Consider the following 24250-nt stretch of genomic DNA (forward strand, 5'->3'; position numbering starts at 1 on the left):
GCAAGAACAAAATGGCAGACTAGTTTAGTCTGATCCAGCAGGGCTCTTCTTGCTTATGTTCCTACCATCCCCTGAATGTTAGAATTAAGAATGGAAGCTATTGGTAAATACGAAAAGCAACCAAGTCAACAACAATAATTAAAAAATTACACAATCTTATTGGTGGTCGTAGAAGTGAGAGGGAATGAGTCTTCCATTCACTAGGCAAGTAAGAGAGGACACTACCTCCTTTCCATCCCCTCTGTGTTTGGCTGGTAAGGACCAACTGTGCTCTAGAAATTGAAAGGGGAGCAAATTACAGTAAAGAAGCAAGATTGATTGATTGATTGATTGATTGATTGATATACTACCCTTCATCGTAAGATCTCAGGATGGTTCACAGTGTAAAATATTTGATTAAAACATGAAAATAAGTAAAACAAAACAGCTTAAGTTAGGGGAGAAATGCAGGGGAATCAGTACACAGCCAAGTCATAAACAGTGGTAGGGTATATGACATACATTCAAACAGGTTATAATTAATAATAATAATAATAATAATAATAATAATAATAATAATAATAATAATAATTTATTATTTATACCCCGCCCATCTGGCTGAGCTTCCCCAGCCACTCTGGGCGGCTTCCAAAAGAATATTAAAATACTATAATACATCAAACATTAAAAGCTTCCCGAAACAGGGCTGCCTTCAGATGTCTTCTAAAAGCCTGGTAGTTGTTCTCTTTGACATCTGGTGGGAGGGTGATCCACAGGGAAGGCGCCACTACCGAGAAGGCCCTCTGCTTGGTTCCCTGTAACTTGGCTTCTCGCAATGAGGGAACTGCCAGAAGGCCCTCTGTGCTGGACCTCAGCATCCGGGCAGAACGATGGGGGTGGAGACGCTCCTTCAGATATACTGGACCAAGGCCGTTTAGGGCTTTAAAGGTCAGCACCAACACTTTGAATTGTGCTCGGAAACGTACTGGGAGCCAATGTAATTACAAAGGACCTTTGGTGTAGTTATCTACAATCATGCCTGGCTATGGTCCAGATTTCACAGCCCTCAATGTACGCAGGTAGGCATGAGAAGGAACAACTCATTATGCAACTTTCCTTATGCTACCTCCAGTACTCCTATGTTAAAAAAAATTAGTACACTCAAGAGCCTTCATGTTATTCTTAAGAAAGATCATTACTAGCCTATTACTCATCACAACTAGTGTTTAAACAAAAACTTTCACTTATTCACCCTACCAATAACCCTATGAGATAGATGATCATCATTAGAGTTTAAACTGGGACAGAGATTCCTAAATGCGTGTCCAAGTAATCACATAGTAAACACATAGCCAAGCAGAGATCTGAATCCATGTCTCCAATACGGTGCCTACGGAGACACACCCAATTCATGTCAGATTAAACAACTTCTCCAATATAACTTGGCGCACCTTTATAATTATCAGTATGCAGAAAGCAAGGACCATATATATTATAGATGTGACAGAACACTTCCCTCCCTACTTCCTATCACACACACACACACAAAATCAGTCAACCACTGTGCAAAAAGAGTGTGGAGTGCAAAAATATGTGGCTCTGCAGAACAGGACTCTGGGAAGGAAACCAACTCATAGGGTTCTCCTAAGCAGACAGGTACTATGTGCCTGTTGAAAGAGCTTTCTTTTATTTTGAATCATAGCAGATCACACAACAGGGATGTGGTATAGTGGTTAGATCAGGAGACCTGGGTTCAAATCCCCTCTCAGCCATGATGTGAACTGAGGTCAGACAACTCTCAGCCTACCCTACCCTACAGGATTGATATGGGGTAATTACACCAAGGTGGGAACAGAGGAGGAAAGCCGTTTATGTGCCCTTGAACTCCTCAGAAGAGGTACAGGATACAAATATACTAAAAGGCTTCTAGTGTATACAGATGAGTAGGTCAAAAAAACCAACATTCCCATGTGTAAATATACTTGTAAATACATTAAGCCTATGTGGAATCTGCAGTCGTTTCTTTTAATAAGCTGATGGTGCAATCCTATGAATGCCTACCATTCATAGGATGCAAAGTCCCCCTTACTGACTCCCTGGTAGGAGAGTTCAGAATTGCAGCCTGAGCCAGGCTTACATGTGTCCTACAATACCAGTGCAGTACAGTGGTACCTTAGGTTAAGTATTTAATTCATTCCAGAGGTCCGTACTTAACCTGAAACTGTTCTTAACCTGAAGCACCACTTTAGCTAATGGGGCCTCCTGCTGCCGCCACGCCACCGGAGCACAATTTCTGTTCTCATCCTGAAGCAAAGTTCTTAACCTGAAGCACTATTTCTGGGTTAGCGGAGTCTGTAACCTGAAGCGTATGTAACCTGAGGTACCACTGTATAGTGGTTAATATGGTGTCAGACTAAGAGCTGAGAGACCAGGCTTCAAATCCCCACTCTGCTAGGAAGCTCCCTGGGTGACCTTGGGCCAGTCCCTGCCTCTCAGTCTAACCTACCTCACAGGGATGTTATGGGGATTAAATGAGATGGGGGAGAAGCGTATACACCACCTTGCACTCCTTGGAGAAAAAGTTGGGCTATAAATGCAAACAAATAAATAAATGCCCCCCTTAGGCTGGTCCAGCAGATCCTATCATTTCTACTGCAGCCTTCTCCAACCCGGAGCCCCAACCCACAAGGCCGGTGGGAGTTTCAATCCAAAATAGCTTTCGCCACCAGGTTGGCTAAAGATTCTCTGTTGTATATACAGCACACAGATTAGGTAAAAAAAAAAAGGTAAAGGACCCCTGGACAGTTAAGTCCAGTCAAAGGCGCACCTATGAGGTGCGGCGCTCATCTTGCTTTTCAGGCCAAGGGAGCCAGCGTTTGTCCACAGACAGCTTTCTGGGTCATGTGGCCAGCATGACTAAACCGCTACGAGCACAGAAGACCATGATGAGTGCCAGAGCGCACGGAAATGCCATTTATCTTCCTGCTGCAGTGGTACCTATTTATCTACTTGCACTGGCATGCCTTCAAACTGCTAGGTTGGCAGAAGCTGGGACAGAGCAACGGGAGCTCACCCCATTGCATATATTCGAACTGCCGACCTTCTGATCGGCAAGCCCAAGAGGCTTAGTGGTTTAGACCACAGCGCTACCCGCACACAGATTACCCTCTCCTATGGCAAGATTTCCTACCAGGATTCTATGCCTGCTTTAAGTGAAATCAGATGCGTCATGGATATCATTAGTAGTGGAAACTTTCACCTACTGCTTGTAAAAACTCACTTTTGGCACAAGTGGCAATATACACCCAACTGTTGAAAGCAGCTGAATTACCAGCAGCAAAGCAGGTCAAAACTAATGTATCAATATATATGTAAAGGAAATAGAAGTTGCTAAACTAGATTTTACTCTGGCTACCGCCCTCTTCTTCACACACATGGAACTCATAACAGAAATGAATCAGCGATGAGCCTTGAATTTTGCCTTTGCATATTAGCTAACACAGAAACAACACAGAAACAAAATGTAGTATTTAATGTTTTTGCACACTGAGTTGATATTTCCCCCCCCCCCATGTTGCTTTTTATTAAAGAAACTGCCTACGAATTCTTACGCTGAATTGCCTTTTTCTTACATTTGATAATTCCTGGTAATATTCACTTGTTTCCCTACATATCTCTTAAGAATAGTAACTTTTCATAGACAGCTCACATAGCCTTATGAAAAGTACATGAGGTACTCTGATTTTGAGCCAACACAAGAAAAGCAGGTGTGGTGGTGTAACTTTATTTAATGGTGTTTGTCCACAATCTCATTGTTCAAAGGAAGAGGGTGGCTCTCCATTGCAAGGTGTCTACAAAAAAATCACACTGGAACTGAGCCAGCAAGTATCTGCTTGCGTGCATCTTTGCAGCCACCAGATTAGTGCATATCTTTAGAATTTGGAAAACTACACACATAAACTATTCTGATTCATTTTGTATTACCACTTGCGTTTGCTTTAATTATACTATTCTGTTCGTTTTAGTATATTCATGCAACAGAATACAGTACAGGAGAAAAGGCAGAGGGGGCAGCATTCCCTCCCCCCCCCCCAAAAAAAAACCCTCAGCAGCTGATCAAGACAAACATGGCTAGATAGGGAAAAAAGCTGTTGAGGACTAATGTTGAAACAAATGCATTTTTATCTTTTCTTTTAAGTTACCAAACATTAGTATTTTATCCAGCCGTGACCCTTATTAAATTGAAGGTCTGTACAATCAGGATTAAATATGTTCTATCTACACAAAATGAAGTGCATTATTTATCACTAATATTTAATGACAAAAAGCCTGATAAGTTTCTGCGATTATACCACTGATTTCCTCCAGTCATGCATCATTGAGTCAGCCGGTCATTAGCATTATCACAGTGCATAAACTTCAGCTTATGCAGCAACTTTAATAACAGGGCCTGAAACTTCCATCTACCTTTTTCTCCCCCATTTAGCTCAGATTAGCTACTCTACCTTAGACTGAGTGGAATATTCAAAGTGCTTCCCTAAAAATCCTACAGCGTAAACCACTGCAAATACCTACTGCACAAATCTGAGTAAATTTCATCTGCCTTTCAACAGCGTTTCTACAGAAGCTGTTCCCAATGGATTATGGCCACAAGTAACAAACGCTTTTTCTGCAAATGACAAATTCATACACAAACATGGAGCACTTAGCAAAACTCAACCATCCATTAAATCAGGCAATCAGGGTTTCCCCATATATATCGCAGTCAATCTGTATATAATCAGTAAGAATAACATATGGCTTTTAACTCTGGGGGTATATTTAAAGCATAATTCAAAACCAAACTAACATTCTCAAGTTTTACGAAATCCACATTTTTGCACATTACCAAAATGAATTCGTCTGCAAATTTTCCAAGCTTCTGCCTCTAGTTCTCATCAAAATCTTGTCTCCCCAAAATCTGACATTTAAAATTTAGAAGATCAGCCCTTGCTACCTAGACCACTGAACCTCATATATACATGCACACACACACACACACACACACACACACACACACACACATATGCAGTACCCACAATAATATACATGAGGCATACACCACAATTTATTTTATTTTCTGTGCAAAGCATTGTGTGTACCAATAAAATGGTTTAGTGGTAATTATTCTACCTTTCAAATGCTCAGCAAAGTTACAACTTCAATTCCAAAAGTACACTTTGAAAAGCTTTCATTTTGCTGTATGGAAGCAGTATGGAACTAGACTGAACAGCAACAGAAATAACTGTTAGTCATCAAATTTTGATTATTTTATTCCTCCTTTATACATGCAGTCTAATTGAAACATCCTGGCTTCAAACTTCACTGAAGAACCCTTATATTGTGAACGGAATGAATGTGTATTTTCAATGCCATGCTATCATCAAGTTCTAGAAAAATTACATTCTAGACAAAATCTTATTTCCAAATTGTCATAGTGTAAAAGTCAAACTGCATGTTGCACATAATGAGCAGTATGAAGTTACATCTTTTGATTTTCCTTAATTAATTAGAGGCACATGGGGGGAAATACGTTTATCCCATCCCTCCCTCAGCCACTATTGGGACATAAATCAGGAACCCCACGAAGCTGAGTAAAAAAAGTTCCCAATCCTAATTTTCCTTATTCTTAATTATTCTTTCTCCTTATTTTCTAATTAAGTAGGAAAAAGAGGAAGACACAGCTGAAAGCTGGAAGTATATGATGCTGAGCTTGGTCCAAAAAATGCAGTATACATTGCTATATACTTTGCTAATGAGCAGTCCATGTTTACTAAACAGTAAGGTCCACCAATTTTAATGTACTCCCAACACCACAGAGCCTAGGGCTTGCCGATCAGGTTGGCGGTTCAAATCCCCGCGACGGGGCGAGCTCCCATTGCTCAGTCCCTGCTCCTGCCAACCTAGCAGTTCAAAAGCATGTCAAAGTACAAGTAGATAAATAGGTACTGCTCCGGCGGGAAGGTAAACAGCATTTCCATGTGCTGCTCTGGTTTGCCAGAAGTGGCTTAGTCATGCTGGCCACATGACCCGGAAGCTGTACGCCGGCTCCCTTAGTCAGTAAAGCGAGATGAGCGCTGCAACTCCAGAGTCATCCACAACTGGACCTAACGGTCAGGGATCCCTTTACCTTTACCCTTTACTCCCAAGTAAGTGTGCATAGAACTGCACTCTTAAAAACATTAGTTTTTTTTAAAGAGTATATAACTAGAAACTCCTCATTTAGCACAAGCCCATGCACTAAATACACATGTTATTACATTTATGAGTTTGGGCAGTCTTGATTAATTTGAATTGTCTATCACTGTAGGGGTGCTCAAACACCCCAAGCTAACCATGCCTCCCATTGCCAACACACACATACACTCTGGCCTTGCCAGAGGTCTCTTCCACACAAGTAGAAACCCTAATTACCACATCTGCAGTGGTACCTCGGGTTAATAACTTAATTCATTCTGGAGGTCCATTCTTAACCTGAAACTGTTCTTAACCTGAACCACCTCTTTAGCTAATGGGGCCTCCCGATGCTGCTGCAAAGCTGCTGCGCAATTTCTGTTCTCATCCTGAAGCAAAGTTCTTAACCCAAGGTAATATTTCTGGGTTAGCGGAGTCTGTAACCTGAAGCGTCTGTAACCTGAAGTGTCTGTAACCCGAGGTACCACTGTATATGCACATAGGCCTCTTCATGCCCAGTAGGCACAGAGTAGTAGACACAATCCTACTTCCTTTCCCATGTTCACTGACTGCAGGGTATGTGTTTTGACTAAAGCATCGCCTGATGGGAGTAAGGGATTGGAAAAAGGACATTACTTTTCCTTGATGACTTTGGATATTTCCTGAATGGATAACTAACCTGCAAGAGTAGGGTCTGAGATCCATGCTCTGTGGGGTGGAGCGAGGGAGAGAAGACAATTATAAATAGGCAGTTTTACAATTTGACTTTAGACAGAATGAGACAGAGAGAAGAAACTGTGATGCAACAAATTCATTTTTGAGACCTAATGCTAAATTGTAAGGAACAATGTCTGCTAACAGAACTGCAGTTACCTCCACTATGCTCTGCTTACTAGTAAATAAAGCAATTATTAGAAACACACCCTAAGTCCCCAATGCTCTCTTTATCCAAAGGAGCCTAAATCCTATAGGACTGGAAGTTCACTCCACTTTAGAAGATGGCATGAGTATGTAATAGTACCAAATGGGATGTTTTCATTGGAGTGTTACAAGGAGCTGAATGTTATCAATACTGGTGCAATTCTTACTCTGTAAATCTCACAGCAGTGTTCTGCTTGGCAGAATTTGTGCCTCTAAAAATGAACTTCAGTTTCTGATTACACATACCATACTTTTCCATGTATAAGAGTAGGTTTTTTTACTTTAAAATAAGGTTAAAAATCTGGGTGCGTCTTATACACGGATAGTGCATATGCCCATTTTCTAAATTTGGGGTCCCCCCAAAATTGGGAGCGTCTTATACACGGAAAACTAAGGTAATTCTAATACCCTGGATCGCAATGCTGAAATATTTAGCCCGCTATCAGAGTAAGCAACGTCAAATGCCAAAACCTTACAAATCACAGCAACACTCAAAACTATGAGCTAAAAAAAGAATCCTAAAGACCTCTGAAATCATTCCTCCTAGCTTCCTTATTTTACTGCTAGATCTCATACTGGGAAGCAATCTTTAAATGTGACAAGACCGTCCTAACAGCTTCATCAGGAGCGAGCTATTTGATCCTATTCCTCTACACAGGTTATCTCCTAGGATGCTACGCCTCAGGGGTAACCAACACAATGCCCTCCAGCCCCAGCCAGCATGACCAATGGTCAGAACTGAGAGCAACATGCATTTATTTATTCCACTTTTATAACATGGAAAGGGCCGCACTGACCCCGTTTTACTTTGTAATGTCAGTTCCTGAAGCAGAAAGGCTTCCCTACTCCCTGTGACAACGCAATGAAGCTCAAGAATGAAGCTCAATGAAGCCACAAGCTTTTCTACAAGTTAAATACTAGGCTACAAATTAACTGGCTTCAGTAAAAAATACTTCTGGCAAACTGGGTCCTAATGTGCATACTGCCTGCTTCCACAAGTGCTAAAGTTCTGCTGTAACCTTGGAAAGTGATAAAGCTTACAAATAAAAAACAAAACCACGAATGGCTTACTATTAAACTAGCTTCCTAATGGAAGAAATCGGTTCCACCCTCCTGACTGTTATCACAAAATAAACACACTCCCATATTTATGTACCTGCAGCCATAACCAGACAAAACAGTATGGAACGCTGCTACACTGCAGGCCCCAAGGCTGTTCGGAGGAGGTCCTGGCTATTTCGCGGCAATGAATTACAGGCTGTGAATTACAATGTTTACACGTTGTTGGGCGTAGAGTGTATGCACTGGAAGAACATCTGGCTACTCTGCTGCAAGTCTTGCAAGCAGAGAAAATGCTTTGGTGGCCACAGTATGTCATTCTGGGAACTGCTCTGGCCGTGCACCAACTCACAGGATCATGACCGCAAGCACATTTGTAACATATGTTTGACAACAACAAATCGTACAGAGGCCTAAAATCTCATGACGTATTATTTACAAATTCACAGTGGTCATTACAGATCTCTTACTGCAACAGAAACATCCCTTGAACCAGATTGTATGGGATTTTGACTGAGGCATCCCTCTGCTCATTTTTAGCGGCTCTCAATATGCCAGTCCCCCACCTTCTGCTTCCGTGAGTGGCTCAGCTGCAGACGCAACCATGGTTCTATACAGCTCCAGCAATGGGGAGGGTTTGCTCTGTCAGACAATTATCCAGTGAGGGAAACAAGTTAGAGGTTAAGCCAGCAGCAGGGGAACTGTCCAAGGGCCACAAACTTACATGGGCAACCTTACATACAAGTAATAAGACTAGGCCAGACCTATATCCAGGTGGAATAATGATGCGACTGTAACCTCTGCACAGTAGGCCAAGCAAACACTAGGTTTGTGCACACACTAAACTTCTCTCTTTCCTCCATCAGAGGCAGTTTTAGGGTAGCGCAAGTGGTTCGGCCACATAGCATACCTGCGCCACAGGGGGTGCTGCAACAATGATGTAGAAAGGAGCATGAGAGGTTGGAGGGGCATCAAATTTTAGTGTTGCACGGGGTGCCACCAAAATTTGAGAGTCCACCACTGCCTCCATTCAGGCAAACAAGACGCAGCCTCCCAGTTCAAGGACATATTGCAGCCAGGCAACAGCCCTCAAGGAAGGTGCTGGGCAGAGAATGTGAGGAACACAGTCCGAAGAGAGGGGGCATGGCCTGGGGAACAGTCCTGGGGGAAAGACAGAGAGACCTGAGGGGCACATTCAGCCTGTGGGCAAAGATTTCCCACACCTTCATTAAACCAACAATTTTGATTCACTTTAAATAAAAAATAATTTGCTGTTTTTACACACAAAAATACAAAGATTAAAACACAAAGACATTGAAAAAACTTGTGTAACCCATCGTTCTATCTCTCCACTCATTAATATGATGCTGTGTACACCGTACTTAATATAACATGCTGAATGTATTAAATATAATATATTGACTAACCTTTTTCCTGAAAACTCACCCAAACAGATCAAATACAGCTAAACCTAACCATACAGATTTACATTCTATGCACAGATTGCTCAGAAATGTCCCTCTGAGTTCAATGGGATTTATTCCCAGTTAAATGATTATAGAACTGTTGTTAAAGTTCCTTTACAACGGATCTGAAGAATCTTTATTCAGAACCAAGTCCAAATGCATTTAACAGGACTCACAAGTGGCACTTAGCACTGTAGCATTCACTGTGATCCCACTCTCACCCATGTGGAAGCAAATGGTACAAATCAGTGAAATTTACTTCCAGGTAAGCAAGCTTAGAACTGGAGTGTTCATTTTACTGTCACCTTCCGAAGCAAATCAGCTTAAATCCAAGCAATTAGGTTTAATAATGTTGTAGATCAGGCTGCAGTTGTTTTACAGTGTAAAAATGACATTTATTCCTAAAGAAATATCCGTTGATTGCTTAATATCCTTCAAAAACAACACAGTGGGGATTTGACATCGACACTGTGATTTGCAGTTTCACAGAAGATCTAGTAGCAAGAATATCCCTTTTCTCCGGCACTGTTTCTATCACTTGCTTTCCCCAGACTTTAACAAGCACCCCCACTTTTACTGCTGTAGATTAAATTGAAGACCTCTTAACAAAAATGTTTTGCTGCTGTTGTTTTAAGTCAAGTGCTACATTCCCGACAAAGCACAATATTGAGATCAGAAATGCAGAGGTACCCGAGCACTACTGACAAATTAAAATTGTATCTCACTTTTATACGCAAGCATTCAAAGTGATCTTAAAATCTTTCTTCAGCAATGGTCTCATTTGTGAGACTGGGATGCCTCTCTTTTGAAATTTAGGAAGTTACTTTTTTGTACCAATGAGTTCCTGCATGTAAGAAGCTAGGAGGTGGATATGGGACAGCTGCATAGAGATCTGTGCACAGAGGTGACCTATCTACTTGCTCTTTTTTGCCCTGGCAGCCTTCTCAGCAGAAGAGACAAGACACTTTTTTAAACTGGATGCCCGCTTTTCTCTTCAGCAAAGTAAAACCCAAACTCTTGTTGCTAAGCACACTTTTGAACTCAGCGTGGTCTGGCTATTTCGCAGAAGCAGCTATGATGGGGTGCAAAACAGCAAACCTGAACTGAGCTTACCAACAGTGCTGATCAACAGTGGTCAAGTTTCTCAAAAGCTTTCTAGCCAGAGGAAAAGCAAGTTGACAATAAACCTGTTACCATGAAGGTCTTTTTTAAAAAAGATAAACAGATTTTCTTGGTTTGCTTTGCTGGCCGACTGGACATTTAACTGGCCCCGATACAGTTTTTAATCTTCATTTATCACGGTTTTTTTAAATAAGAGACATGACATTCTACTTACAGCTGCGTTCTCTCCATTTATGTCTCTCTTAAAACGCATGAACATCATTGGCCTTGCTATCTAAATCTAATAGTGTGCGTCCGGTCACATAAAACCACAGAGGCTTTCCAAAGATGCCTTGGGAAGTCTCCCTACTTTCATTTACTGATGTGTTAATATGCTTAATCTGTCAATTAAATGAATGGGTTCGTTTAATAAAACAGAGGAGAGGGAGAACACTCAGAAGGAAAGTGGCCACAGTGCCCAAGTAAAGACCCTAATCATCGGCAACAAAATGACAAGAATAACTGGGAGTCTAGCTAAAACAAAAGTATGCCTGAACAGTAATACAGAAAGAGACCAACAACACTTGTATTTGTTCCAGGCTGCTGTGTATATCAGTTGTTCATTATTATTATTATTATTATTATTATTATTATTATTATTATTATTATTATTATTATTATTATTTGCTTTTTGCTAAAGATCTTTAGAAGACATCTGAAGGCAGCCCTGTATAGGCAAGTTTTTTAATGTTCAGACCATTTAAAGTACGTTTTCCAAGCACACGACGTCCCTCACAAAGAATCCTAGAGACTGTAGTTTGTTAAGGGTGCCGAAAACTGTACCTCAGGAATCTTTGGGGGAAGTTATGTGCTTTAAATGTATGTATCAGAGGGTCAGAATCAGGTGGTGGATTGCACCACTTAAAGCTATGGGTGGCAGCTGAATGTTTCAAAGCTTCTAGAATTTAGAACACATGCGTGTCAAAGAGAAGAAATCATCACCTAGTCTTCCACCTAACATATGACATATTATGCTATATGCAAGGACACTTTTTCCCTTGGGGAGCCCTCAGTGAGGCAATCCCTGCATTTGCAACCTGAAGTGGTACAGTTCAGAAAAATGCTTTCTCAACATGGTGTTAAGGAATGCCACAAGAAAGAAAGAAAAACACGCAACATGTATTTCCTGCAAAGATGGAAAGGCCACCCATCCCCTCAGTAATTCTGTTGGTCGTAGCAACGTAACAGAAGCAAGCCTATTCACACTTCTTAAGAAATAGAAAGGGAGGGGGGTCCTAATCTCAGTGTAAAAATAATGTGTTTTTACACTTGTACAGTTCTAGTTTAGATCCCTGACATCTCCAGTTTAAACATGGATAGCATGGATTGGTCTGAACTGCTGTCAGCCAGAGTAAACAAAATAAGGTTACATACATAGACTAATGTTTTCTTTCTCTCTTTAATTATTTCATTTAAATCCCACCTTTTCTCCAAAGAGCTCAAGCTGGCATATATTGTTCTCTCCAATTGTAGATTAGGCACAACTGGTCCAAGGTCACTTAGTGAACTACCTAGACGAGGGTAGCTTTGAACTCTGTGGTCTTTCAGGCCCTAGACCAATGTTCTAACGACTACACCACATTGCTTATCGGTGTTCTGATTCCAGCCTGGCAGCATCTTACATTAACAGGGGGATCCGCTTGCAGTTCTTCTACTACTTCAATGTATCACATGAAGCAACCTTAATTTACTATTAGCAGGCCTTTTGGGAAACCCTCACGTTCTTGGTTAGAATCCTGAGCCTCTTAATTGTCATCTGTATAAAAAACAAGCCTTTAAAGCAGTGGTTCTCAACCTGTGGGTCCCCAGATGTTGTTGGACTACAACTCCCATCATCTCTGAGCTCTGGCCTTGCTAGCTAGGGGTGATGGGAGTTGTAGTTTAACAACGTCTGGGGACCCACAAGTTGAGAAAGGCTGCTTTAAAGAGTGCACAGGTCTCTTTGCCATTGTCCAAGCAAACGTTTTCAAATCCTTCATAACTAAATGAGTTTAGAGTACAATGAGGTATTTTAGTTGAACACCATATACCAGCCTTCTCGACCTGGTAACCTCTGGATATTGCTGGACTACAACTCCCATTATCCCTAATGCTGGCCATGCTGGCTGGTGCAGATGGGAACAGTAAGAGCTGTTCGACAGTGGAATTTGCTGCCAAGGAGTGTGGTGGAGTCTCCTACTTTGGAGGTCTTTAAGCAGAGGCTTGACAACCATATGTCAGGAGTGCTCTGATGGTGTTTCCTGCTTGGCAGGGGGTTGGACTCGATGGCCCTTGTGGTCTCTTCCAACTCTATGATTCTATGATTCTATGATTCTATGATTCTATGAATTGTAGTCCAAAACATAGGGAGCACTGCAATGTACATGAGAAGGATGATCTGTGTCTTCCCAATGCCAGGACAGCAATGTCAATACCTCAGCACAGTTACTCTTAAAGTATATTAGAATCAGGCCCGCTGAACATAGGCATGATAAACTGTTCTATTTTATAAAATGATATCTATGATATGACTGCATTATCTGAAAAACAAAACGGAACAGTACAGGTCAGTTGGATTTCTGGCAGAAGGAATGACTGAAGAAAGATCTTACTTAAGAATTTTGGCATCCAAGAATCTCATATATATTTACCACTACACATTCAAGACATTGTGTAATCACTGCTAAGAAGGTTTACAGTGGAACTGAGAATTCTGTAATGCTAAACTATTGAGGAAATAAGCACTAAAACAATCATAACAATAACTACCATTGTTCCAAAGCAAATTATTAAAAGCAAACAATACACTTGAGAATCATTTTTGCATTTGTTAGCATTCCTTTTGAAAATTATTCTGAGTAGCTGCCTTGCGGAAAACCTACAGTAAGAACATTCCTAGATATCTTTCAACATAAAAGACATAATGTAAATATTTCATGAAATGAATTCCATTTTAAAAGATCTGTCAATATATTTACAGTGCTCAATCCTACTTCTGCCTTTAATTAAATTTAACATACATACTTTAATGCAATTTAAATAGATTATTAGTTGTCAGAATATAGTATAAATTTTGTTTACGATTCAGCTTCTTTAAGTACTTGCATTGAGGAAACTCTTTTAACCCCATGACTGAGTAGTACTAAATGTTGAGATGAGACTTCTAAAGAGCGTCTGCTGGCCTTTGCACTCTTGCAATAATCTTAAATTACTACAACTTAATTACAATTTCAAGGCACTAAATTGAGATATTTTGAAATGGAACAGAAAGACTAACAGTGGCAAAAAAAAAAATCACTTACAATGATCCAGGTATTTGGGACTTTTTTTTTACCAGGTGAAGGTAGTTCTGCTACAATGCCTCTTGTTCTACATTTCAAAGTGAAAATTATTTCACTTTTAGAAATTAGCTAGATAAATAGCTAAGCAATAAGCAGACTATTCTGAGTGTCCATAATATACAAACACTCTGTATGTGTTATATTGCAGAAACTGCAAAGAGATAAAAATGGGCAACTAGTTAACTCTGAAGTCTAAAGCAATTAGATAGTCATGGCTATTGTGTGTGTTTTTGCTGCACGTAATTAACATGTCATTTTTGTGGAAGAATGTCAAAGTACAGCTGAATAGCTTTCTTGTATTGTGTTTAACTCCTGCAAATAGTGTCTTGAGTAATCTCTTGAAATCTTTCTATATAAACTGGACAAATACATAAACTGAGCAAACGCAGGCTACATTCTGCTTGCTTGCTTAATTCAAATCCTTCAGTATTTTTACTTTGTACAGAATACCTTCTGAAATCATCTCATCAGTAGAGTTACTATTTAAGCAGTTGTTACAGGTAACAAAGAATAGTTTGTAAAAACATTTGGACTATTTTCCAGCGTTTTCATATTACAGTTTTTGGAAGTTAAACTAATTTTCTCCTGTACCCCATGAAAAGCACTCAGCAATCTATACAGTTATTTAACTTTACCACCAGTTCAATGAAACAGCACACCTAACTTGAGAGACAATCATAGGTAGGTAAACAGGACTACTCACTTGCTCACTGCTTACAAGTTTAAAATCTTGCCTGGATCTGGGTCTGTACAACTTACTATAAATACGCTTCAAGAAGAATATGCTCTAAAAATCCACATACTGGATCTTAAAATTTAGCTGCTTTTCCTACCATAATACATATTCTTAATTATGTTATTACATGTTCCATGAGCTAGCAATACCCAAAAATAAATCAGGAATTTTTAGTATATGGGAAGCACAACCCAAATGCTTAATCCATTGTCAAGTAAGCCCTTTACTTCTGTCAGATCACAAATGGAAATGCTGTGTCACTGTAGCGATGAAAATGAAAGGCTCTGGGTTCAAGGCCTCATCTCAGATGCAGGAAACTGGATGACTGCAGGCCTCACTAAAACCACACATATGGCTGAAAGCAGTTAGGCTTGTCAGATCAAATTAACAAAAATAAGGGAACCTGGCATCCACTTTCTGTACATCAGCTGAGCTGCCATGCCTTGAGACATGGGACATCCACCATTCTGTAGATAGGAGGCTGTGATTTGTTACAATAAAAGACACACGTTCAAAATGAAGCATGCCCCTTAAAATCTCGGACACACAGCAACTCTAAAAGCAGTTTTTATTCGTGCTATACATCTGCAATATCAGTGCTACAAATGGAATTAGACGCAAGCTAAGGTGGATATACCACAGCACTAATTGTCTTCTTACTGCCACAGGTTTAATTCTGAGTATCTTTTTTCTTAGAACTGGACCACTTTTAAAGTTGCTGCTCAGCTTCATGAAAATAGTAGGAGGTACAATGAAAGAAGAGGTGGCTTTTTACGGAGTTGTGGTCTATGCTGTAATACATACATAAGCTAGTACTCCTTCTTCCCAGTGTCCTGACTGAGGATATGCAACATGTTTGTATAACCAGAGGTTTAGATAACTGAAAAGTGGTATTCATGTCGTCATGAAACTATGAAGAGTTAATTTGCATAATCAAGATTTTAAAAGCAAAACATAAAAACAAAACACCCTGAATTTAGCTAACATAGATGCTACTTTAATGTTACATGTACACACGTCAATAAACACACACATATACACAGACATATCAGATGCTCTTAGGTGTTTCTTTGAAGGACCAAGAAACTCAAATGGCACATGGGGGGGGGGGGAGAGAGACAGTGAAACACAAGGTGAAGCTGCTTGAAGTTTCATTTTAAACTACAAAAATACACCCATTCATTGCAGTAGGAAAAGGCTCATGCTCCCATGTTGTCACCTTTTAAAACAAAACAAAGTAAAACAAAAAACATGCACACATGAAAGCCTAGTTCCATATAACCAAGCCCTGTTGAGCTGCATAAAAACATTTTAGCTCAGTGCCTTGAAGTTGCAATTAAGTTATAGTAATTTAAGATTATCACAAGAGCAAAGGGCAGTAGCAGCACTTCAGAAGACTACTCTCACCACTTAATGCCACTCAATCTTGGGGTTAAAGGAGCTTCTTTTAGTATAAGTACCTTAAAGCAATGGAATCGTAAACAAAATTTATACTATTATACTGTCAGCCTATAATCTATTTAAATTTTATTAGAGCATCTCCAAGAACATTTTAAAGGCAGAAACACTATTGTGTCCTATAAATAACCGGACGGACTTGGTGAAATTATTTCACATGCATAGTACCTGTACGTATAAAACACATTAGATGAAATGCTTTACAGAGTTACGCATGCACAAGTTTGCATATGAATTAAATAGTGCAGCCCAGCAGCTAATGTATTTACACAAAAGAAAATTCAGTGGGTGCAATCCACCTTCATTCCAGTCAATGGAAATTCTCATTGATTGTACTTGGAGATGGATTGTATCCAAGAACTTCCTGCTCAAAGAAGAGGCAAGCCACAGTATCAGTTTTCGGTTTGGAAAAGTTCCCCAGTTAATATTATTCTATACACAGTTTTTCCCATACTGTAAAAAAAAAAAGTCAGATGATTCCATATTTGTATTATTACTCCTCATTGTCATCGTTCTTGCATTATGTAAACTAAATTAAGGGGGGGGCAGTGCTGCATTTTCCTTCTAAAAGCACTGCATAAATTATAATCTAAAAAGTAGAAGTCTTAATTCTCCTAACAGTACAGAAATGAAATATTTCTACCTTTGTTAGTGTAAATGCTAGAGCTGGGGGACTATGAAATATTTATAGCTTTTTAAAAAAGCTACACAATGCCACAAATGGTTTAATAGCATACATGTGTACATCTAATGAACATGTGCTTAATGATATTATAAAGGTACCAATAATAAAAATGAATCTAATCATCAACAAAGTAGGTTTGGACGGTTATGAAACTAACATTTTCAAAAGGTAGCGTTTCTCTTATTATCTGAAATGCTAATTCAAGATCCATTTAAGCTATTTATTCATTTATCATTATTTACCTGTTGTATATACTGTCATACGGGAATTGTTTCACTTTGTTATTTTAGAAATGCCATTTATTAAAATAGTAGTCGTGGTAAGAAATTAGTTTGCAAATAACACTTGCAATGAACAGTATTACAACAAAATGAATTATTTCAGACAAAATAAATAGCCTAACCAAGACTAACAGCACAAACCTATACAAGTCTACTCAGAAGTAAGTTCCATTGTGTTCAGTGGTAGTTACTCACAGGAAATTGTGTACATTCTTGCAGCCTTGGACTTCAAGTATAAACACACTTCCTAGGCTAAGTCCCACTATATTCAGTGAAATTTACTTCTGCATAGTACTGTGCTGCAGCTATGTTTAATGGCACTTCTTTAAATTATACAAAACCAGGAAAATACTATAATAATTGCTTACAGTGCTCTTTAAAAATGAAATACAATTTTGACATTGTTCTATTTTGGCATTAAAAATCACTCAGAACATTCTGTCCCAGTGACTGGCATGTTTTACAGTGTATTAAAAACATTGCTTTGATTTCCTAAAACTCGAACTACAGAAAATAAAAACTACCATCACAATGAAATTGTTCCGGTCCATATCAGAATAACACCTCCAGAAACCCCCAAATGTCTTTGTTCGCTGAGAGGATCTCTAACTGAAAGACTGAACTTCAGCTCCCCCCCCCCCATTTTTTTTTTTACAGATGCTTGAGAACTCAAGCATTCCCTCTCTGCACTTCAAGGTGTTACAGATGGGGGGGGGGGATGAAGTTGTACATCAAGGCATTGCAAATACACAACTCAGCCAAATCAGGGAATGCCATTTCTTAAATTAACTAAGTCTTGCAAATAATAATTAGGTCAAAAATACTATCTGAAATAGAACAGATAGGCTTTCCTCCAAGTTACAAGGTTTCACAACAAAGATCAGTATTTGTAATGGTCCCATTTCTGCCTAAATGAACATAGAAGTCTTGCTGCCTGATCGAATAGTCCAGATCTTTCAGTGAAGCAGCTCCTAACAACAGCCCAGCAGCAGCTTTGTTTGATCTCTCCTGCCTTCCTTAATCTGGGTTGTCAAGGTTCACTTGTTGGAGGCTGTTTACTTTACTTTAAAAAAAAGAAAGAAAGTGATTTTTCTTTCTCTCCCCCCACCCCAACCTCTCATACAATGACTAATCCAAAGACTGAGGAGGGAAGAATGCTGCCAATGCAAGATGTTAAACCTGAAATACATTTCTTTGCAATGAGATTCTAGCTGACACAATTTGAATAGCAGTGCGTGGAAAGCCCCCCCCCCCACATACACACCGCCCTGTCGTTCTGCACAGTGCTAAGATGGTTAAACAAAAAAATAGAAGAGAAGTTGAATTCTACATTTTTAAAGCAGTTCAAATTTATTTACTGTTCTCTTATTCTGATTTGCAATCCTGCCTCTCAAGATACACGGGATAGTTGCTTGCTTGCTCTTAGCAGAACTAACTGGACCTTTGAGGGGAAAACCTGTCCTTTAAAAACTTGGGAAAAACTCAGGTTCATTAAAAAAAAATATGAACAGTTATTTTTGGATTTTTGTTTCTTCTTTTGCATCTTACAATTTAAGTAAGAGCAAATGATATAAGCAAAATAGCATGAACACCATGCCTTACATTTATCTGCAATGGTACAGACATTTCCTTGGGTCTCCTGATGCTTTATAAAATTAGATAAACAATGAACGTCTGATATAGTCAGAGAACAAACTGTAAATAAAATGTATTTTTAAAGTGTTACCACTCAGTACACGAAGACTCAGGATTATGTTATATCAGGCATATATAGGCTATGCAAATATTGTTCATATTACTCATTCTCCTAAAAGTGACCAAAACTGAAACCCTAAACTTCTAAGAGCAGAAGATCTCATTCTCCAAGGATTTGTTATTCAAGAAGCAACAGTAAACAGCTGGCTGTTGGGCTCATCATTCTAAAGAGCAGGAGATGTGCTGTTGTTTTTAACAGAACCAACTTTCCTGTGGTCATTTTCAGGATGCAACTGCAACACTCCCACCCAGTTCAAAATCAGCCCAAGCTGGGCCACTGCCTTCCCTAGTCCTGCCTGTGGCTTCTGGTCTTTCTGCACTCTTTCGCATGAAAATGGGAAAAAATTAAACCATGGCAGACGGAGACAGTGTAAAATCAATACACTTAGTAATCATCCCAGCAATGGTATTTTAACACAATGGCTTGGAAATAATTAATAGCGGGGTGGGATGAGATTGGAGGGGGGTGAGAAATGTCATCATATTTTATGACAGCACTTTTGTTTTTGGTAAACTCCTGAACTCGTTTTCTTAGCTTAAAAACAAGGAAACTATATTTTTATGCTTCCTCTTCTTCCCCCTCCTCCCGCATTTTCACTAGAAACAAAAATCCGAGCTGGCAGTTCTGAAGGTTTATATCTCTTTTAGGGATGAGGTTCAGTTGCTTTCCTGTATTGGGGTTTTTGTCTGGGTAGGTTGGGGATTTCTGAAAGCCTTCACTGGTTTTCCCATACTTACCGATAGAAAAAGCTCTGCGACTGTGTGATCGCCACCATCAGCACCCAGCTCCTAAGCCAAAGGCTGCTGTTGCTCCTGTGCTCTCCGGCAGGCAAAACTTTGGGCTCTATAGTCGAGAAGAAACCAAGGGTACTTTCAACAAGTCTCCACAAAACAGGTTTTGGTTAAGAGGTGGGGGAGGCGAAGAACTGGAGGAGGGAGGGGGTGGAAATGTAAGGTTGTGTCTAAGGGAATGATGGGGGGGGGGAGAGAAAGCCTTGGAAAGCTCTTGCAAGAAAGGGATCAGGAAATCAGATATAGTAATAGGATCTAAGATTGTCACAGACGCACACGCGCCTACACACACAGACACACACCCAGCCCTCTTTCCTGCTCAGCTGGGATCTGCTCTTTTTTGCAGATGCACCAGAGGCAAATCATGGGAGGCTGCCTGGTTGTGTGAAGTTGCACATGTATATTCACATACTCCAGGTCAAGAAGCGGCAGCAAGGGAACAAGCGAGGCGCGCAAGCGGCCGCCGGCGGGAGGCTGAGCGCGGACGGAAGATGCGCTCCCCACCTCCGAGCTTGGAAAGAAAGCGTCGAGCCCCGGGTGGGGGACTACCGTCTCGCCACCAAGTCACTTTAGAGGTAGCTGCAACACAAGACTCAACAGCAACCAGCTGCGGGAAGAAACTAGGGTGGGGTGGGGGGAGGGTGCCGAAGGCAACCAAAGGCGCGCGGGTGCGGCGCCGGGAGAGCCGGCGCAGCTGGAGCCGCAACGCGCACCAGCGGGCGCGCCAACTTTTCCGAACTTGTCCCGGCCGCAAAGGCGCTCGCCGGGCCGCAGCCACCCGAGGCAAAGGAACCGCCGGCGCGGCAGCCGAGAAGCAAGCGAGCGGCAGCAAGCGAGCCAGAGCGGGGAAGCTTTAGCGCAGGCACCGGGCAAAAGGTGGAGGTGTAGAACTGTGCGCTTTGTGTGACACCGGGGGTGGGGAGGTGGGAGAAAGGAGAGCCACTAGGTAAGTGGTGCCATTTGTGTGTGTGCGCGCGCGTGCGACTGTGCATGTCAAGTCGTTGCGGATGTGACTTGCCGACCGCCTTGGAAATCGCCTGCCTAGGGCTCCCTCCAGTGTGACTTTGTGGAGTGTGCGGCGACCGGGAAGGCGCGCGGTTCTTGGGCACGGTTTGTGCCGGGGGGTAAAGTCGCTCACTTTCGTAACTTAGCGCTGTGGACACGGCTCGGGTCACCACTTGCGGCCGTTGTGCGTATATGCGCGTTTGTGGCTTCCCCCTCCAGCATGGAGATCCCCCCGCATTCCTCGTGTGGAAAACTACGGTCGTCTCCACGTGCGTGGCTGCCGCGACTCAGCGCGCCTTGAGCTCGGCTGCGCGCGTGGACTTGGGTCTCCCTGAGGTGCGCGGCTGCGCTTGCCTGCCTGCCTGTGCAGGCGATTGTTGCCAGCGTCGTCTTTGTCGTTTGTGTCTGTGAGAATGCCTGTTCCCTCTTCTGAATGTTCCTTTGTGTGACTGAGGAGGGGTTGTGATGTTATCTTTGGCGTGGGGCGTGGAAGGGACAGGGGAGGGGGGAGAGAGAGGAATACCTTGGGTCAGTCCGGCCCTTGTGTATCACCATCACCAGCCGTCTGACATTGCGAGAGTTGCCATAGTCGGCGCTGCCGTCGCCGTATACAAATTGGCAACGTGTCCTCCGCGGCTTGCAAGGAGATGTGCGGCACACATGTTAACAAACCCACGGGCTGCGGGTGTGGAGAGGTGTGTGTGTGTGTGGTAGGGGGAAAGTCTGACGGCAGCCGCTCCACACGGAACCAGAGGAGCGCAAGAAATGGTGAGCCGCGCGCGTGTGTGAAAACAACCGGCGAGTTCAAGTTCAGTGAGCGTGTAAAGGTGTGAGTCCCCAAGGCCTATGCACTGAAGTTCACTGTACGAAAGCAGCAGAGAGGAGGCAAGCGAAACACACGGGGCAAAAAGTTTGTTCCAAGTGGGCGAAAAGTTATTTCGCCCGCCTCTTCCTCGCTGAGAAGTACCCCAAGTGACCAAGGGAAGCGCACACGCCCCGCCGGCAAACCCTCCAAACACTCGCCGGCCCCCCTCGCTCACCCCCCCCGCCGCTCTTCTCCCGCCTGAGGGACTTTCTTCGCGCAGGAGCGCGCGCGCGCGCGCGTGCACACACCACACACACACATATACACACCACACACCGGGGGCAAAGAGTACAGAGAAGCTGCTTCCAACTTGCTGCGGTCGTGTGTGCAACGTCCAGCGCGTGGAGAGCGAAAGGGTGGAAGGGAGCGCGGGGCCGGATTTGGGGGGTGGGGAGGGAAGCATGAGGTGCAAATACGGGACATAAAGAAAGAGGAAGAGCCTCGGAGGTGAAGGAGCCGCGGCTTCTTCCCATTGCGCCTGAGGTGCTTTATGCAAATAGGCATGTTTGGGAGTGGGGGTGGGGGAGAGAAAGGAATGGGGGGGAGAGAGATGCCGAGGCACGTGGAAAGGTAGAGGAGGAGGGGGGGTTAGAGTCAGGGGAGGGGGGAGCGCTGAAGAGGAGTCGTGAGGGGATAGAAACAAAACAAAACAGGAGACTTAAAAGTGGATGAGAAAAGGCGAAATGGCAAACTCACCCGCTGGAAACGGCCTGGCGGTGCCAGCTAAGGGGCTCCCCCCACTGCGGGCGGGTGAGTGAGTCTGCCTGCCTGCCTGCCTGTCCCTCCCTTCACTCCACTCACTTCCCTCACTCCCTCTCCAAGCCAGCCAGCCAGCCCCATGCAGCAGGCACAGCGTGCAACACAAGCCACACAATAAATAACAATAGAGCCCTCCGCTCGAGACGGGAACTAGCTTTCCAAAGGGGGGAGAGCAGAGCAGCAGCAGCAGCAATCAGGCAAGGCAAACCAGTAGCAGAAGCAGCACAAGCAAGCGAGGGAGGGCAGTCCTCCTCCCCCACCCGTACCCCCCACATCCCCTTTCCCCTCCCCCCAATAACACACACACGCGCGCGCTGGGCTAAGCTCCTCGCGGCTTTGCTCCGAGTGCCTTGGAGCCACTTTGGAGTTGGGCTCGTTGTTTTCCCCCCTTAAAAAAAGCTTTTTTTAAAGAGAGGGCGAGGAAAAATAACACCCCGCGGAGGGAGATTTTGTTATTTTTTGCTGTTATGAGTCCCTGACGTCACATCCACCTGCTGGGTAAACAAGGCTCAGTGCAAAAAGAAGGGGGAGAGGGAGAAGAGAGAGGGAGATATCGCAGTTGCAGACGCGCGCACACACAAAAAGAATGGGAGAGAGATGAGGAGGAGGAGAGGGAGCGGGCAGGAGGGAGTGCAGCAAATAGGGGCGGCGGGGGGAATCTGCGGGAGGAGATTGGGAAAGAGGAGCGAGGGAGAGGGGAAGAAAACTAAAGAGAAGGCGGCGGCGAGCGGGGTGGGGGGACGAGAAGAGGAAGCGGAGGCAGCCTGGAGAAGAGCAAACAGGAGGGGTTGGGGGGCAAGGTAAGGGGAGATCTGCGGCGATCTCCAAGGGTCGGACTTCGGCTTGCTTTGTTGGATTCTTTTGTAAAAGGGGAGGCGGGAGGCGCTAAACAGAGATGAGAGTGCGAGGGAAGCAATTGGAAAGTGCAAGTGCTCTGGGAGCCAAATGCCGGCTTCCTCTTTCCCCGTCTCTCTCTCTCGCTAAGGGGTTCCCCCCTCCACCTCTCCCCCTGTGCACTTTACCCAATGAAAAGAGGCGAGTTCGAGAGGTGAAAGTTCAGCAGAGGGACAAGCCCATGAGTGCAAGGAAGCCGATATGTCCACCGTGCAAAGGGAGTGCGTGGTGTTGTCTAGATCCGGGGAAAGTCTCTCTCCCTCTCTCCCCCAACACCCCGCATTCAGAAAGATCTCGTCTCCTAATGGCCCGCTTTAGGAAACTCGGAAGGAAGGGGGAGAAACTCTTCCTCCTCTAGCTCGTTTCGAGAAAGCGACCGGGAAAGAAAACATTCGCGAGAGGCTGGTTGTTTATTTGCCTTCTCCGGTCCCTCTTAGGAACACACACCCAGGGGCTAGCATGCCAGTGGGTTGTTTAATACATATTACCTGCTCCTTGCGTGCATTTTAGAATAAAGAGTGCTGGGTGGGTTAACACTCTAGAAAAGTTGCTGTCCGTGCATTCAAAATCTTTGAACTTGAAACTGCCTTCTACGGAACGGATGAAAAGAGAGGAAAAAGTTGCTGTTCATCTTTATTGTTAGTCCCATGACTCCCATCTGTTCTGGCACCACCATCCCTGGCTCGGGCCACAATGCTGCAGAACTTGCCTTTTGTGAGATAAAGAGATGCAAAGCACAGAAGCTGCTAGCATTTGTGGCTACAGTGGCTATACCAGTGAACTGACTTTTTCCGCGGAGAAGCAGGCAAAGAGAAAGGATACTTTGCCATCCCTACAAAACTGGCTAAACTTGGTTGTTTTAGAATTAATCCAAGCCAAAAGTATATGAACAAGTTTAGTA

At 42.8% G+C, this 24250-nt stretch overlaps 1 protein-coding gene across 12 annotated transcripts in view; it reads right to left on the reverse strand.

Moving 5' to 3' along the window:
- The window catches only part of FOXP1 (forkhead box P1), a 569345-nt gene extending 546670 nt beyond the window's left edge, over window positions 1-22675 (reverse strand). For 5 of the 12 annotated variants that reach the window (XR_014005113.1, XM_081184127.1, XM_081184114.1 and 2 more), the window contains exons 1-2: window positions 22393-22673; window positions 19773-19878 (exon numbers count right to left, since the gene is read on the reverse strand). The gene's annotated coding sequence lies outside the window, so the exon portion shown is untranslated. Of the gene's footprint in view, window positions 1-19772; window positions 19879-22392 lie in introns of all 12 variants that reach the window. The other 7 variants (XM_081184128.1, XM_081184124.1, XM_081184126.1 and 4 more) reach the window with 5 other exon arrangements.
- Between the last annotated feature and the right edge of the window lie 1575 nt (window positions 22676-24250).

Source organism: Podarcis bocagei (genome assembly GCF_964188305.1).
Source record: "Podarcis bocagei genome assembly, chromosome: 2".
In the NCBI taxonomy this organism is placed as follows: Eukaryota; Metazoa; Chordata; class Lepidosauria; order Squamata; family Lacertidae; genus Podarcis; species Podarcis bocagei.